This window comes from Protopterus annectens, chromosome 1.part1 (genome assembly GCF_019279795.1).
Source record: "Protopterus annectens isolate FY-2018-M chromosome 1.part1, PAN1.0, whole genome shotgun sequence".
NCBI classification, from domain to species: Eukaryota; Metazoa; Chordata; order Ceratodontiformes; family Protopteridae; genus Protopterus; species Protopterus annectens.
Genome location: NC_056726.1, coordinates 760304707 through 760322514, shown reverse-complemented (window position 1 = coordinate 760322514; position 17808 = coordinate 760304707). Strand labels below are relative to the sequence as shown.

The following is a 17808-nucleotide window of genomic DNA, read 5'->3' as shown; positions in this document are numbered from 1 at the left end:
CTAGGTTCAAACCCGTTTATGCCACTGTTTTTGAAACAGTAAGGTACTAAGAAAGGCTCACTGCATTCATTAAATCCTGTTTTCACAAGGCCCTTATGGACGGGGGCTTCTTGTCAACTCAGTTTAGCTACACAGCAGGATTACAATGCAAATCAAGCTGCAATCCACAAAATCCACAGAATCAAATACATACAATTGGCTGTACATAGAACACAGCCAGGATTCATGAATAACCTGCACCTCAGCACCTGCTGCAATCTATGAGATAAGCACATCTGATTCATAAAGTATATTTATTTGACTAGCATAATGCCAAATGCAGCTTGAACTGGCCTCTACAGCTGCAACTGCACAGTTCACGACCTACTGCAGCACACCCAAATACAGGTCCGGACAGCATGTTTATGGAATTTGCAAATGTCTCCGTAGCCAGCTTATAGATATGGGCATCCTGAGACAATATAGTAATTGTCTCATGTTCACAGACAACCATTTAATCCTTAAAAAAACACAGTATGTAAGAGATGCACATATACAATTTCACTGGAAGCAAAATCTCACATACAATTAAGGTTGTCAAGAACACACACTACATCTACCACACAATTTCCACCACACACATAGGCCAACCTATGCTGAAGCACTAAAAAGCAATCTTCCCAAACCTCAAAGACCTGCTAACTATATAAATGGCAACCCCTCTCCTCAGCAATCTCTAAAGCACTCACAAAAAGCAACGCCAAACACCACACATATGGCTACACCCCATGGAGCTCCAAGAGCAAAGCCCATAAGGTAAAGCAGCACATTACCCAGGGTTCTTGTCATACAGGGCTCCACTACACAACACACAGATGTTCCATTCACCAGACTGAAAAAGGAGAAGATAATGATTAATTGCTCATCTGGAAGCAGAATCAGCCAAGTTACTCATGCACTCAAGTCATTACACCACAGATACCAGTATGATTCTATCATAGTCTATGTGGGCATTAAATGACCCAAGAAATCGTTCCCTAGACTATATGAAGAGACATCTGCCTGAAACACATTCAGAGAGATATGTGCCTTGCAGTGAGCATTCTATCCTCACCAAGGATGATGCCACAGTATGAACCAAAGATGATTGACTTTAACAATTGGCTTAGTGTTTGATGTCTTTCCAGGGGGGAATCAATATTTGTCAGTATGGAAGGACATGGTTAGAAAACCACATTGCTTTGGAAAGGATGGTCTGCATCAGTTTTCTCTAGGCTTCTTTGGAGAAAGGGGGATATTCCAATGATGCTGCAGACTTGGATGTAAAACAGAGCTCTACTTCAAGCCTATTCAAACACAATTTGGATCAATGGATGGGAAATAGCAAATTAACCCCTGGATTGTCCCATGTGGCCCTTATGGACGGGGGCAGTTTGTAGATGCCCTAAGTCATAAGAATATACCAAAGATGTTCTAGCCTGTGGGCATTGATAATTGAGAAATTTAGGCCATGAATGACTAGGCTGAAAAAGGCTCTAGAGCCATTAGTCTAGTAACCTCCTATGATCCTATGTATTGCATATATCTATAAAAGTACTTTTTTACTCACTCACTTTTGCAATTCCAAGACTCAGACTCACAAGTCTTCGAATTCCAGTTATCTTTTGAATACAATGGTTTACATGAAAATCGATCTATAAATAAGTAATTATGTTGAGAGATTACTTGTTGCTAGTGTGCATGTGACACTGGTGCTCCAGCCACAATTTATTTAGCATTTTGATTTGTACTGCCTCTGCAGCATGGAATGGTCAAGAGTGCTTCACATCCATTTGGCAGCAAATACCACTATGCAGGGAGAGTTTCTTTAAGAAATTAGGCCTAAATATGCAGGTGGCTAGACTAGGAGACTCCTTAGAGTATATGTCTACACACCATCGCCACTCACCCCCACGTGACATTAAGAGACTGTCCAAAAATTTGTTGCATGACGATCAGACTATATTCACAATTAGATGATTGCACTGCAAACAATTACGCATATATATATATATATATATATATATATATATATATATATATATATATATATATATATATACACACACACACACATATATTATATATATATATATATATATATATATATATATATATATATATATATATATATATATAGATATATATAGATATATAATATATATAGAGATATATAATATATAGATACAGATAGATAGATAGATAGATAGATAGATATAGATACAGATGAACCAGCGTTGTAAGCTATGGTCTGAATGGTCTCTTCAGATGAGTTACAAACTAAAGTAATTCCACAGACTCAATCACTTAAAGAGAAAGCGAAGTACCATCACATCCTGACTTTCTCTGTCTAGTTGGTCCACTCCAATATTCAAGTCTAACTGGACAAGGACTGCTTGGAGGATGCTTAAAAATCATGCCTTCCTTTTCTAAGCTAACAGTATACTCTACCCGTCAAATTCTGTAAAATTGGTGCTACTTTAACCCATTCAGCCCAAGCTGATTGAAATCCAGGCACTTGCAGTCCAGGGCTCAAGCAGTTACTTCCCAGCCCCCCACTTGGCCAAGAAGCTGGTCAAACTGACAGATGCCACAATGGTCAGATGCCCTCAAGGTCTTGTCATGGAACTCTTACATGGGAAGGGAATTAGGAAAGAGGGCTTTAGGTTTAGGGAGAGGAGGGGGATTTTGGGTGTAGATAGTGATTGGAAGTTAGCACTAGATTATGGAGGAAAGGGGGATTTTAGGTTTACTGAATGAGCAGAGAGTTCTGGGGGGGTTAGGCAGAGAGGTGGATTTTAGGTTTAGGCAGTGATCATGAGCTGTTTTTAGGGTTAGAATCAGGGTTCTGGGAGGGGATAGTTAGGTTAGTGGTAGTGCAAGGGAATCAGGGTGGTAGGAGTTAGGATACTTGCCAATATGAAGTGTGCCACAAGCTAAAGGTACACGAGCATTTGCACTAAACACGGTCTCTTCTCAAAAATTTATCTTTACTATTTTATATAGGCATAACAGTATATTACTATAATCCATGAAATTATTCTGTCTAATGGTTGACATATTTTACTTCAAATCTGAATTAACTCTAGTAGTATTATTTATGATAATTAAGTTGATATGCCCTCAAAATGCCAACTTAAAAGCCAAAGGTTATCTTACACTATCTTTTGTAAGTACTGTACAGAACTGTACTCTGTGCATATTTTCTTTTCACTTGTTATTCATTTGGTTTTGGATTTTTGTTCTTATTTGTTGGATTTTATGCTCTAAAATTTGTTTCCTTAAGAAGTTTTTGGAAAAAAATCAGAAAAACATATCCTACCTCTGTGAATTGCAGTGAGAAGGCAGTTAAAATTAGTGCCTTGCAGTGTAGTTTTGTTTATGATTTCAGGTAAAAAGGAACAGCACTCTCCCTGCTTTCCACTCTGTGCACTAAGAGTAGGTTTCTGTCATGTCCTACCCATCTTTAACCCTGTAGCTGACAGTGGTCAAGGGCATATAAATTCTAAACATAACCTTAGAAGTCACATTAATGTGCACTTCTTAGCTTGATTCGACAGGACAGCCCTCCAGCATCCATTTTTAGACAAGAGTTACCAAAAATGAAAAGAAAGGTTACAATATCACATTACACACACCTCCATTCTTCTGACTTTCACTTCATAATCATGTAGAGTTGCAATCCAGCATCTTATACACCATGCTTGTAACTTCAGGCTCTGACTGGCATGGTTCAGACTGGGTATAATTCTATTCCGCCTCAGATTTCTGTGACCAATTTCAAGTAGTGTCTGTTTTTAATGTTGTTTTCAAATTCAGCCCATACCAGCACAAGAAAATACTACAAATGTAAGAAACAAAAATATAGGCTACATATCTGAGGAAGGGGCACAACAACAGGATGTATCATTAGAAGATAGTTAACTGTACAAAAACTAGGAGTAGTAGTGTTAGTATTATATATGCAGCATGTGCACTATTTACATTATCCCTTAATTATTCTGCTAGTTTCTTTTTCACCATTAGGTTAATTACATAAATCAAGAGACAGAGATAATAGGAAGGAAGAGAGATTAAAAAACACAGAGGGTAATATAGAGTAAAGGGGGTGGTACGGCAGGAGGTAGTAAGAGCGGAAGTGAGTGAGGTAGTATAACCAGAACCATGAAAAGCTATTATCTAAGACTTCTTTTAAACTTAAATGTGTCAAAGAAATAAAAATAAAGCAACTTAAAGCAGTCCTTTACTAATCTTTGTGTGTGTGTGGGGGGGGGTTGTACTGTCTTGATTTAACTAGTATACAGGAAGGAGGCTGTTTGACAGGCTTTAGTAATCTTTGTACATATCTGACAGCAGACAATTGGGAAGAGATGGTAAAATTCAAGATGCTTACATCTTTAAGGCAGCAAACCAGTTAGGTTGATTAATCTATCTACAGTAATTAAGCTTACCTAGTTTGAAAAAAATCTTAACTGTAGGTATAGACTGCAGATGTTCTTCGTGTTTCACTGTTGCAGTCATCTAATTTGGGTTTCTGTGGAAATCAGGAACAGGATGGAAAGTATTAGTTCTGATGCTGCCTTATAATTTTCCTTTCTCATTTAAGGATTTTACCGATCTAAGGTTGGAATACTAAGCACAATTTTTTTTTCCTGTAAGTGTTATATCAAGAGTTTTGGCTTTGTGTATCCTCTGAAAGTCCACTAGGAGCCAGGCAGGCCTGCATATGACTATGACCATCAAGATAGCTCAGGTAACAGCATTCACTATATCAAAGGTATGTTTTAAGCCTGAAAATCTGCAGACTTATTTTAACCAAAGAAAGAAAGAAGATTTTTTTTTCTTAGAATTAGTTACATTTTTAACTGATAATCCAAATTACACAGGTATTCCACAACAAGAGCAGCGTTCCTGCGATAAAATTGATAAACGTAAAACAATCAGTCATAAGCAGGAACGCAATGGCTTACAAATACAACAAGTCACAGTAAACCATAAAATCAAGCTTTTCTTTAAAAACAGAACGTCCTTTATTCACTGCAGTTGCAGTAAGCGCTTTCACCAAAAACGGCTTCTTCAGACTGTACAGATGCAACAAATTCACAGTCTTTATATACCCAAATCAATTAAACATCCCAGTTAATCAAACAATTAATGATCTTGTCAACCAATATCTGGGTGTAGCTTACTTGGTAAGCTTTTCATTTCAAAACAAAACCAATACATACTTATAAAATACATTAGAAAAAACACATATAAAATACTAAAAACTACAATAAAAACTTTATTTAATGTTTAAACCTTCTCCCTATTCTCCTTCTGACTTTATCATTCAATCCAGGCGGATAGTCAGCCCTGCATCTAATAATCCACTTAGTTTCTAGCTCTAATGTATAGGACTCCAAGTCCCCTCCCCTTAAACTACTATTTACAGTCTGTATAACAAAAAAGGTGAAATTATGTGCATGTCCCTTTGGAGTCCTATACATTAGAGCTAGAAACTAAGTGGATTATTAGATGCAGGGCTGACTATCCACCTGGACTGAATGATAAAGTCAGCCTGCAACCTATTTTAAAAAGAAGGAGAATAGGGAGAAGGTTTAAACATTAAATGAAGTTTTTATTGTAGTTTTTAGTATTTTATATGTGGTTTTTCTAATGTATTTTATAAGTATGTATTGGTTTTGTTTTCAAATGAAAAGCTCACCAAGTAAGCTACACCCAGATATTGGTTGACAAGATCATTAATTGTTTGATTAACTGGGATGTTTAATTGATTTGGGTATATAAAGACTGTGAATTTGTTGCATTTGTACAGTCTGAAGAAGCCGTTTTTGGTGAAAGCGCTTACTGCAACTGCAGTGAATAAACGACGTTCTGTTTTTAAAGAAAAGCTTGATTTTATGGTTTACTGTGACTCGTATTTGTAAGCCATTGCGTTCCTGCTTATGACTGATTGTTTTACATTTTTAACTGAGTCAACTTTGTGACGACATAATGCTATGCCATAATAACAAATGTGCTAGATAATTGTGTTTCAAATTCATAGGTACTAGGTGTATAAACCATCTTCTCATATAAAACCCCATCGCAGTTGCATGATAGCATTTCTGGAAGTACACAGGATGTATTAGGATTATCTGGATGCATACCTACAGTTGAACTGGCAGTATAATTTTTTAACTGAAATAAAGATATTTCCTTATCAAATTTGTATAATAAATGAGTTGATCTACCGAAAAGTGACAAAGGGTCAGGATGTTGACAATTTTTAATGTTCTTCATATTGATCACTGCTGCAGTAGCATTAGTCATATGGGTTATATCATGCCAAGAATATAATACCTGGCCGGTTTCCAAAGCTTCATGGCACCTTCCATGTACCCAAACTGTCAAGCAACTCAAGCTAAGCTGACTAGAAAACAAGTTTGGGAGTGAAGGCTTTCAGAGCTTTACTGCCACTGGAGAGTGTGCTCCTCTGAGACTTCTGAGGATCAGTGGTTGGCTTTTGCTTCTCTTATCTGGTCAGATACATTTCCTTTGGGGAAAATCCTCCATTTTCTTATTTTCTTATTTTTTTGTCTTACTAATTTCCTCTTCAGGAAAGTTATTTTAAAGCTGGAAGTGTTTTGTTTTAATGGATTGTCTTGAGATTGTAACATATTTAAAAAAAAGTACTAATTTCTATCAGTTTAAAGGTACAGTTGTTTAAATGATAAGCTATTTTCGGTGGAGAAATTATGTTTATTTTAAGATTGTGGGGCTACCACAGTGTTTGAAAGTACATTTTACTTTGTTTTTTTCTGTCAAAAAGTAACTTTTGTGAAAGTATTGTTGTGTAAGAACTTACCATAACCTTAGATGTCCTTCTCTTCTATATGCTGCTGTATTCATGACATCAGGGAGTTTGCCTCTGGTGAACTCTCATATGTCCAGCCGTTATACAAAAGTTTAATGCTACCACTAGGGTGCACATGACGTCCCGTGCCTCTCTCGGATGTCGGTTGTACACGGATGTCAGGTATAAAGCGGACATCAGCAAGCATCTCTTCAGAACTGAATGCCACCAGATACAGCGACAACGGAGTGGTTATATATAGCAGCATATAGAAGTGAAGGACATCTAAGGTTATGGTAAGTTCTTACACAACAATATTATGTCCTTCTATTCATATGTTGCTGTATTCATGACATCAGGGAGAGTGCAAGAGCTCCTTGTCCTAATGAAGGGGTGACAGACCAGAAGCACCTTCCACAAACCCATGGAGGATGGCTCTGGCAAATCCTGCCCTGGCTCTAGAGACCATATCCAGTTTGTAGTGTCTGGTGAATGTGTGAACTGAGGACCAAGTAGCTGCTTCTAGGATAGCAGCTGTGTCCAATCCTTTAAGGAAAGCCCCTGAGGAAGACACTGCTCTAGTACAGTGTGCCCTAACTGGGGCTGGAAGTGACTTACCATGGTTAGTGTAGCAAAAGGAAATGGTTTTTGATAGCCAAGAGGATATAGTTTGCTTGGAAACAGGTTGACCCAGGGCTCTAGGGTGGTAGGAGATAGATGAAGAGTCTGTCAGATTTTCTGAAGGATTTGGTTTTGACCAAATGAAACCTTAGCTGTCTATGTACATCTAGGGAGTGAAGTATCCTCTCTGCTCTGTTCTGTGGACAGGGGAAAAAGGTTGGCAGATTGATAGTCTGATTTAAAGACAAGTTGTTTACCACTTTGGACATGAATGTGGGGTTAGTACAAAAGCATACCCTGTCCTTGTGGAAGATAGTGAAGGGGGGGGGCATAAGGGCCTGGAGTTTGGAGACCCTTCGGGTATAGGTTATGGCCACCAAGAGTATGGTCTTTTAAGTGCAGTGCTGGAGGGAGCAGTCTTTGGCTGGTTCATATGGTGGAAGAGTCAACTTTTCTAGGAAAAAGTTAAGGTTCCAAGGAGGCAGGATTGGCTTCCTTTGTGGCCTGAGGTGAAGAGTCCCTCTCAGGAAAGGTTTGACCTCTAATCTAGATGCTAAAGGAGGTACCAGGGGCAGGCAAGCTGAGATGGTAGACAGGTGGATTTTCATGGAAGAGTATGACAGCCCAGACTTCATGAGATCACACAGGTAGGACAAGACCACTGGGGGCTTTGCTGTCAGTGGTTTATAGGCTGTTCTTCTGACACCATAAGGAAAATCTCTTCCACTTTGACAGGCAGGATTTTCTGGAAGTTGGTTTTCTAGCCTCCTGCAGAACCTGGATCACGTCCTCTGTATATAGCTGTCTGAAGGGGGTCTACATTACATAGTCGAAGTTTAATAACTACAAACACGGAATGTTCGAACCATCCTGATTGAAGTTAAAAAAATTTTGACTATGGATAAAAAACAAACAAAAAAAATAAACAAATAAACTGTTGTTAGCAAGGGGGCAAGCCCCCCTGCACCCTCCACACCCCCCGCTACTTAAATATACCAACTCCAAGATCGCACTACATTGAACAAAACGGAAACCTCCCCTTACAGAAATTTTCGGTGAAACGCTCAAACTTCTGCAAATTCAAACTTATGATCTCGACCATATGAGGTTCGAACTTGCAGAATTTTGACTATCTGATAGGAACCCATCACACCCTAACACCCACAAAGTGAGAGTCAATGTGGACAGTTGAGGGTGCAAGAGTGTTCCCTTGTCCTGTGTAAACAGGTCCATTCGCTGGGGTAACTTGTGGTGATTGCCGTTGGCTAGGTGAAATAGTAAGAGGGAACCAATGCTGCTTTGGCCAGTAGGGAGTCACCTGCAAGATGTGAGGTTATTCCTTCTGAATTTTCAGAAGGACTCTTTGAATGAAAGGGAAGGGGGAAATGCATATGCATACATCCTCTTCCAAGAGATTGATAGAGCGTCCACTTTCCAAGCCTCTGGGTGAGGTGCCCTGGAGTAGAAGGTTGGGAGCTGTCTGTTCATTGGAGAGGTGAAGAGATCCACATTCAGAATACCCCATTGATGGACCTGGTCCAGAAACACTTCCCTGTTCAGCATCCATTCGTGAGCCAGGGTCATGGTCCTGCTTAAGGAGTCTGCCATCACATTTTCTGTGGAGGGGATATATTCTGCTTGGAGAAGGATTTGTTTCTCCAGTGCTGTTTGCCAAGCCTGCAGTGCTAGTCTGCACAGTATGTAAGATCTTGTCCCCCCTGTTTGTTGATGTACCACAGCACCGTTGTGTTGTCTGTGTACCACCTCAGGGTGCCTGAGAGAAGCTGACCCTTGAAAATACCCAAAGCTAGTATCAAGGCTCTCATTTCCTTGATATTGATGTGATCTTTTTGTTGAGTGGGGCTCCATGTGTTCCTCACAGTCCGTTTCTTAGGGTTGCTCCTCAGCTTGTGTCTGAAGCATCTGTGAAGAGGTCTTGTTCTGGGCATGTGGGCTTTAGGGGCAGGCCCTGGGCTGACTAAATCTGGGAGATCTGCCACTTAACTCTTTGGACAGGCAAGGAAGCATGGGGACCATGAACTCTAGAGGATGTAGATGTTGCTTCCAGATGTTTCTCAAATCCTACTAGAACTTCCTCATATGTAGCCCTGCCAGGGGGACCATGGGGATAGTAAAGTCCATGAATCCTAAGATTCTGAGGAACTCCCTAGCTGAGATGATTTTGAGAGGAATGATCCCCTGGAGAAAAGATGTGAGGGTCACAATCTTTTCTGGTGGCAGGCAAGCCATCATTTCCCCCTGGTCAGAATCTGACATCCTAGAAACACCTGATCCTCAGAGGGTGTCAGGGATGATTTTTTTGTGATTTATGGTGAATCCCAGACTTGTAAGGAAAGAGATGGTGAACTGCAGGTGTTGCAAGGCCTTTGAACTTGAGGTAGCCTGGATAAGGATGTCATCTAGGTAGCAAAAAAGCTGTATTCCTTTTGTCCTGGCAAATGCCATGACTGGGGCCAGACATTTTGTAAATACTCTTGGGGCCATAGACAGACCAAAGGGTAAAGCACAGAACTGATTGTGTGTAGAGTTCACAGAGAAGCGGTGGTACTTTTTGAAGAGAGGGTCGATAGGGATGTGCAAGTAGGCATCCTTTATGTCCAGGGACACTAGGAAAGTCTGAGGCAAAATGAGTGGCAGAAGGGTTGGGGGAGAGAGCACCCTGAAGGAGGGGACTTGGAGGAAAGTGTTGAGGTGAGATAGGTCCAGGATAGGCCTCTAGGGACCTTCCTTCCTGGGAACCAGGAAAATTCTTGAATAAAATCCTTTTCCTCTTGCAGGCGACGGGACCTCCTGGATGGTTACTTGAGCAAGAAGTTCTTGCAGGATGGGAGGAAAAAGTGGGATTTGGTCTTTGGGTGGAAGAGGGATGCCTTTGGTAGTGGGTCTGGTCTCCCAGGTCATGAAGTATCCCTGCTTTATGATAGATAGGACCCAGGAGTACTGGATAACCTGCTTCCAAGCAGGAAGGGTGAGGGAGAGGCACATGGATAGAGGGGTGTCAGGGTGAAAGGACTGTTTAGAGGATGGAGTGGAGGAGACAGACCTAGAAGGGAGCTGTTTCCTGTGCTCTTTTCTAGGCTTAGCTTGTATTCTCTTAGCTGAGGACCTGACAAAGGAAGTTTTAACTGGGTAATTTCTCTGAAAGCGTGGAACTGGGGAGACAAAGATATGTCTCAATTCCTGCAGTTCCTTACCTTCGGTCAGGAGGGTCTTAAAGAATTCAGCAGTTGCTGAACCAAACAGGTTTTTGTTGTCCAGGGGTGCATCTAGAAGCTTAGCTTTGATGTCATCAGGGAGGGGTTGCAGCCTCGACCAGGAGTATCTTCTGATGGCAGATCCAGAGGTAGCAGCCCTTGCAGATGCTTCTACAGCATCGTAGCTGCACTTAATGGTGTGTTTGGTCACTTGTGTGCAGGAGTTCAGGAGAGAGGAAATCTTAGCTTTAGCAGGAGAGTCAAGGAGCTCTTCCAGTTGCTTAACCACATCTACCAAAACAGCCAAGGAATACTTAGCCATGTGCATCTGGTAATTTATTGCTCTTACTGCTAGGGTGGCAGAATAAGCTTTCTTTCCCAGATGTTCCATCATTCTGCTCTCTTTGTCAGAGGGCAGTAGAGAGGTGGAGGGAAGTAACTTTTAGGTTTTGTCCGTTGTCATGGAAATAACTGCAGGGTATGCAGAAGGGGCTTTGTAGTGGAAGGTAGCTTCCTCGGGCACCTTGTAGAATCTATCTGGATACTTCGGTGCTGCAGGCTGTGAATCAGAGTTTTTTGAAGCAGCCAGGAAGGCATCCAGAAAAGCAGGGTGTACTAAGGGCACAGCAGAAGGGCCGGGAGACTCCAGTTGAAGAGGTTCATAGTATCTCTTTTGGGTCACTGTCACTTGACTGCTGTCCCATTTGAAAAAGTTTTGCATTTTGGTGATGATTGCACCAAAGGTGAGGTCCTCACCAGGGGAGTCAGTGCCATTGGATTCCTCCTCTGGTAAAGTATATCCCAGTGGAGAAGCAATCTGAGAAGAGTAGGTGAAGGACTCATCATCAGATGAATCCTCTTCTCCTGAAAAGACATCTGGGGCAGGCCTCTTAGGGGTAGAGGGCATAGGGGCCTGTGCAGGCGCCAAGCCCTGATGCAAGGCCAGAAAGGCATTGAGCAGGCCTTGAGTGAATAGCTGCCAATCCAAAGGCTGCTCAACAGGTGAAGCAGGCAGAGGTTGAGAAATATGTTTAGTTTTCTGTTTCCTCTTTTTATGGGTCTCAGGGGGACAGGATTCAGAAATGTGATGGAGGGTAGGAGGGCCGGACGCCAGCCAGCATTCCACTAAATCAGAGACTATGTTCTCATATACCACAAGCAGGCCTTTGGATATAATGAGCCTTGGTTTCTCCCTCAGTGACCAAATCGGACGCCTGAGATTCCCTCCGGGATGTGAACTTGGGCAAAGGACATATTTCCTACAGGCCTTCTGCCGAAGGAAGCTCCAAGGACTCCGGCTCGGACTCCGTGCCTTCACTAGCCTCGAGAGCGACGGCTGGAGTGGAGTGTGCAACAGTCTGTTTGGACCTACTCTTTTGGCTTTCTTGATCTTAGATGCTAGATGTTTGAGTCTCTGATTTTCAAGGTATAGTTGTAAGGCTGCAAGACGGCTTCTGAGGGTCTTGGGGACAAATGCCTAACAAATACTACAGGTGTAATGTTTGTATTCGTGGCCCAGGCAGAATAGGTAGAGGTCATGCGAATCTTTATGTGGAATTTGTCTTCCACACCTACATTTGCCCTTCCTACATGTAACCCAAAACAGTAGCAAGTAAGAAGAAAACCCCTAAGGGGTACTTATCTGAAGTCATGTGAGGAAAACGCTTCTACTGGCAATGCAACGACTGGAGCTGGCAGTCACATAAGCGGCAGAAAAGTTCTGAAGAGGTGCATACTGATGTCTGCTTTACACCTGACATCCATTTACAACTGATGTCTAAGAGAGGTGCGGGAAATCACGCGCACCCTAGTGGTAGAATTTAACTTTTGTATAACGGTTGGACATATGAGAGTTCACCAGAGGCAAACTCCCTGATGTCATGAATACAGCAGCATATGAATAAAAGGACATCTGGAGCTGTTGCTCGTTTTACCAAGGACAGAGGCACCATTTTTGGCTTGACCATGGAACAGATTCTTCCAGCCACAAAAAGAAAAAGTTAAGCAAACAGCCTTTGCCATGACAGCAGGCTAACAATTTGCTTCAGCCACATGTGGGTGACTCTGCTGTGGCCATTTGTTGTACCTCAAACTATCTTTTACCCCAGATCCCTCTGCTATAGCACCTACAGCCACTATGGACTGGGGATTAGCTACATCCTATGAGGCTGTTGGGGTTCCCACAGTGGGCAAGAGAGAACCACTCGTCAGTCTTGGGAGAAGTGAAGGTTTCCCTGTTGTGTGAGAATGCTGTGCCCATCCCGGGGGAAGCAGTGGCTGCCATTAGTAACACGATTGGCCCTATTTTTCCTGTCAAAAACTAACAGAAAACCAGTTACGTATCTACTCCTCCTCAAATTTCTTTGGACAGGAGTAGTTTACTGGGACTGGCCCAGGGTTTAATTCAGGCTACTGATGCTTCTTGTAAGGGTTGGGAGGGTGGCCTAATTGTTAAGGTGTTTGCCTTACAAACACAAGGTGCAGGGTTTGAGTCTCACAAGGGATAACTGGCTAGGGTTAAAATGGCTCGCAAAGGCAGTTAGCTTAGTACTAATCTATGAACCTATAAAGTAGTTTCCTGCAAAAGAAAGAGGGATGCCTCCTTTCCTGAAGCAATTCAATATTCTGAACCTGAACAGGAGGATGCAGGGATGGATTCAGGATTTTTTCCTCAGATTCTGATTCAGACTCAGAGGAGAGCTCTTTTTCCAACTCTGCTTGTGGGGGTTTCGCTTTCTCTGAGACTATTGCTAGAATGTATCAGTATTTTCAGTGAGAGAACACTAAGGTTTCTCAATCTCTCAAAAAATACTATGCATTATTACAGAAAGATGTTCAAAACCTATACTCATTTCTCCTGTCCTGTCTGCTTTAGAGGATGTGTCTTACTGCCTGCAATTTTTCTGACAGTCAGCCAGCTATTCCTAAAAAGGCAGATAGGATGTATAAAGTTCCTCAGTATTTTAACATTTTTATACATTATTCCCAAACCTTAGCCAGCAGCTATAGCCTTAGTTGACTCCTCTGCTGCTAAACACTTAGTTAATTCCAATCCTACTCTATCTAATAAGGATGGAACAATTATTGACAAGTACGGTAAACAAGTGTATACTTCTGCAGCTTTGAATTTCAGAATCTTAAATTGTCATGTTCATATGTTAAAGTTTATTCTGACATATTGTGAAAAGTATGAGGAATGTTTTATCTACAGTTTCTTCTTGTGAGGAAACATCTTTAAATAACTTAGTTTTTTCTATTGCACAGGTCACTACTCATTGTTTGCAGTGTGTATATGACTCTGTTGTTACTTCCTCCAGGGCCATGGCCACTGGCAGGGCCGGTGTTAGCATTTTGAGGGCCCCCAGCAAATGTCAAGTTGGGGGGCCCCTTAGGCACTTCTAGTATAAGTATCATCCTGTCAATGCCACCCCTCCTAAGAAACCTTTTAGCTTGCACTGCAAACCTTTAGGAGTAGCACACACAGACAGACCTGTAGCGACAAGCTTTCACATTACAACAAACCTATATACCACACTTTGCTGTCTAACAAAGGGACATTTACAGTTACTGGCATTTAGTTGCAACAATGATACATTACATTAACTCTATATACAGGTCTAGCAGGTCTGGACTTAAATGAAGTGATGACTTGACATACTGTTTCAACACCCCCCCCCCCCCCCGCACACCCTCCAGTCCTCTTTTCTGATCCCTCCCCCTTTGGGCTCCCCATACCAAGCACATTACTTTTTTCTTCCTTTTCTCACATTTTGCCTTACTCTCAGCTTTTTCAAGAAACCATAACTTTCTATATGCTCTGAAGTGCATTTTAATTTTTTTTCTTTTTACACAACCTGTTCATCCAATAATGGCTTGAACAGAAATTATGATTAAGGAAAGAAATTTGGTGCTGCTGTTCAGCTTCAGTTGTCCTTACATCCTTTCAAAAGACCTTTCCTGACCAAGATACATAGTAATAACCATTTAGGAAATAACCCAGATAAGCCAGGGCTCATGGAGCCATAGGTTTACAGATGGTCTGCCATGAATTTTAGAACATTTTCTTCAGCATTTTACTTCAGTGGTGACCTAAACAAAAATCATGAAAAAGAAAATAATTTTAGTCTTATTTTATTTCTTTCAAGGAAGACATAAGCTGTGCCCAAGGCTTAATGTTCAAAGCTGACATAGTATTGGCTTACAATAAACTAGTACGCCAGTTGCTGTGAGGATACACAAATCATATCTGGGAATACTGCCTGCCTCCTTAACCCCCCCCCCCCCCCACAAAAGGCAGTCACTGCCTATGCATCCCTCTGGTGTTAGACTGGGATGAAAGCAGAGGTTCAAATTGCCTTAGTCATATATTTCAAGTGACTGCTGACTTACATATACATAGCATGCCTCCTCACCCCTAACCCTCAAAGTCAGCCCCCTGTATATGTACCTGATGTGTGATTGTGAGAATGATTTCAGTAATATATTTTAATTTGTTACTCCTAGAGAGTACACCACCCCTACACAAGCTATAGTAACCTTCTTTTTACACCTATGAGGTCTGTGAGAAAAGTAAATAAACAATGCCACACTGTCCTCAGCTCAAACATGAACTATAATGACTTCAAGTGCACACCTCTAAGGTTTGACTGTGATGAAAATTAAAGTTGTAATAGCCACACAATCCCCAGCCCCCCTATAAACTACAGCAGATTTCTGTACACACACATTTGAGCAGGGCTGGTTCTAGAATGGGTGTGGTTGAAACCAGAGACTATTATAAACTTTATCCTAAAAGGGTAAAATCTCGGCACTGTTCAGGTTAAACAGCTCAGTGAGAAAATTGATACATTTTTTCTCTTCATTTTTCTTCAATCAGCAACAGCTTTTGTGGGGGTCCCCACAGAGTCAAGGATGATTAAGGGAGCCCAGTATCCATTTATACAGTCTGTTGAATGGGAGGCCACCGACTCCAAGAAGATCTAAGTGTCTGAATGTTCTGTGATATATTTTATGTCTTACATTTGAAATATAATTACTTGTTACATTTTTTACTGATATCCAGAACAATAATGTCTGTATCCTGACATTACTGGGTGTGTGCACAGATAAAAATCAGTGATATTTTTACACACACACAGACACACACAAGCATACTCAGAATCTTCCTTGGGCAGAGATTTACTGAAAGGTGCAAAATGACCCAGATTTTTCAGCCCTCCTTTTCCAAATTGCCCAAGGGATTTTCTTTCTCCTCCTCCAATTTCAGCAAAAAAAAAAAAAAACAGAATAAACAGTGTCAAAAGAATAAAGAATTCAAGTAAACAGACATTTAAGAAGAGATAGCAAAGGGGTTCCAAAAAGAAGTCTCAAACCTCCCAAAACCAAGGATGCGCCAACAAGTCTGAATCTTCTTCTTTTTTCGGCTTTTTCCCGTTTAGGGGTCGCCACAGCGGATCACCTGTCTGCTCATGATTGGCAGTGGAGTTTTACAGTGTTGAGTTGCCAGCCCGGCGCCCAACCTTCCACAGAAGGCATACACATGCACACACTCACACCTACGGTCAATTTAGAGTGTCCAATCCACCTACAGCATGTCTTTGGGATGTGGGAGGAAACCGGAGCACCCGGAGGAAACCCACGCGACCACTGAATAAGTATTCAAAAGAATTGGGACCCCTCCTCCCACCTTGGCCCTCTTTCTCTTCCAGAAAGTCTGAATCTCCATTTTTCTCTTTGGCAACAGATTGTTTCAGACAAATGGGTTCTGAAAATCATTCAGTGGTAGGAAACTCTTTCCAGGGTCATTCCTTATCCTGCAGATCAGACTGTATTGTTTCCACCTATTCTTCATCACATGCTGTTCCTACTTCCAAAGTGGAGAAGGGTTTTTTTTCAAGGATGCTCCTACTCCCAAAGAAAGAAAATGCTTGGAGACTAGTTCTGGATCTTTCTTTCCTAAACCTGTTTGTGATGGTGCCCAAATTCAACATGTCACATCACAACCTGTTGCTCTTCTTCCTCTTTCACCTATCCTGGTAACACTAGACTTAAAAGATGATTATCATCACATTCCTATTCATTCAGACTTCAGGCATTTCTTAAGGTTTTGTGTGTCTGGATCACATTATCAGTTCTCTGCTTTACCCTTTGGATTATCCACTGCACCAAGACTGTTCACAAACTCTCTAGCTCCAGTTATGGCTCATTGCAGGCTACAGGGTATCCACATTCTTACATATTTAGACTACTCGCTTATTTTTGCAGACTTTTTCAAAATGTCAGAATTCTGTCTCTTGGGAGTGAGATCTCTTGCACATGCTGGGATTCCATAAGAACATTCAAAAGTCTTTCTTGACTTCTTCACACAGGATTGTGTTTCTGGGATATCTTCTAGACACCTCAGTTCAAACAGCTTTTCTTCCACAAGAAAAAACAGATCTTTATTTAAATCTGTTTCTAAGTTTTTCCACTCAGACTTCAGTCACTGCAAAATAATACTTCTGGATTTTGGGTCTCATGGCATCTATAACTCTCATGATACCCCTTTCAAGACTCCATATGAGAAACATACAGTGGTATTTGAAATCTCTCTTTGGTCCCAGCATCAACACCCTTTTTCTTTTCAGATCACAGTACTGGGGTTTGACAGAAGAGAAATCACTTGGTGGAGACAACAGATATCCTTAAATCAAGGTCTCCCCTTCTCCTTTCCCACTTCAAAGCAGTCCGTCACTGCAGAAGCTTCAGACTTTGCTTGGGAAGCAGTTTCAGGAGAGAGAAAAGTGCAAGAGGTGTGGGACACCAAGGAGAGATGCAAGCACTCTACTTGGTGTTGTATAGATTGCTCAGATGTGATCTGTGTGTCACCTACAAGGCAATAGCTGACCCTGCACTTAGAGATGCTCCATATCCATAAGTCTAATATCTCACGCATTACCCACTCGAAAGGCGTAAATCTAATATGAAACATCAACAAAACCTGCTGGCAAGACAGGTTTGTCAACCAGAGGCTGACCCATCTCTGGAATAGACTTCCCATACATGTCAAATAGAGTACCTAGCTGACCCTCTTCAAGTGCAACCTTGATGAGTGGATGGGAAACCACAAATATGTCC

The 17808-nt window shown here is 41.4% G+C and overlaps 1 protein-coding gene across 1 annotated transcript in view; it reads right to left on the bottom strand.

The window, feature by feature from the left end:
• Positions 1-17808, bottom strand: part of KIF24 (kinesin family member 24) — a 2255161-nt gene that overhangs the window by 1789595 nt on the left and 447758 nt on the right. The window lies entirely within an intron of this gene.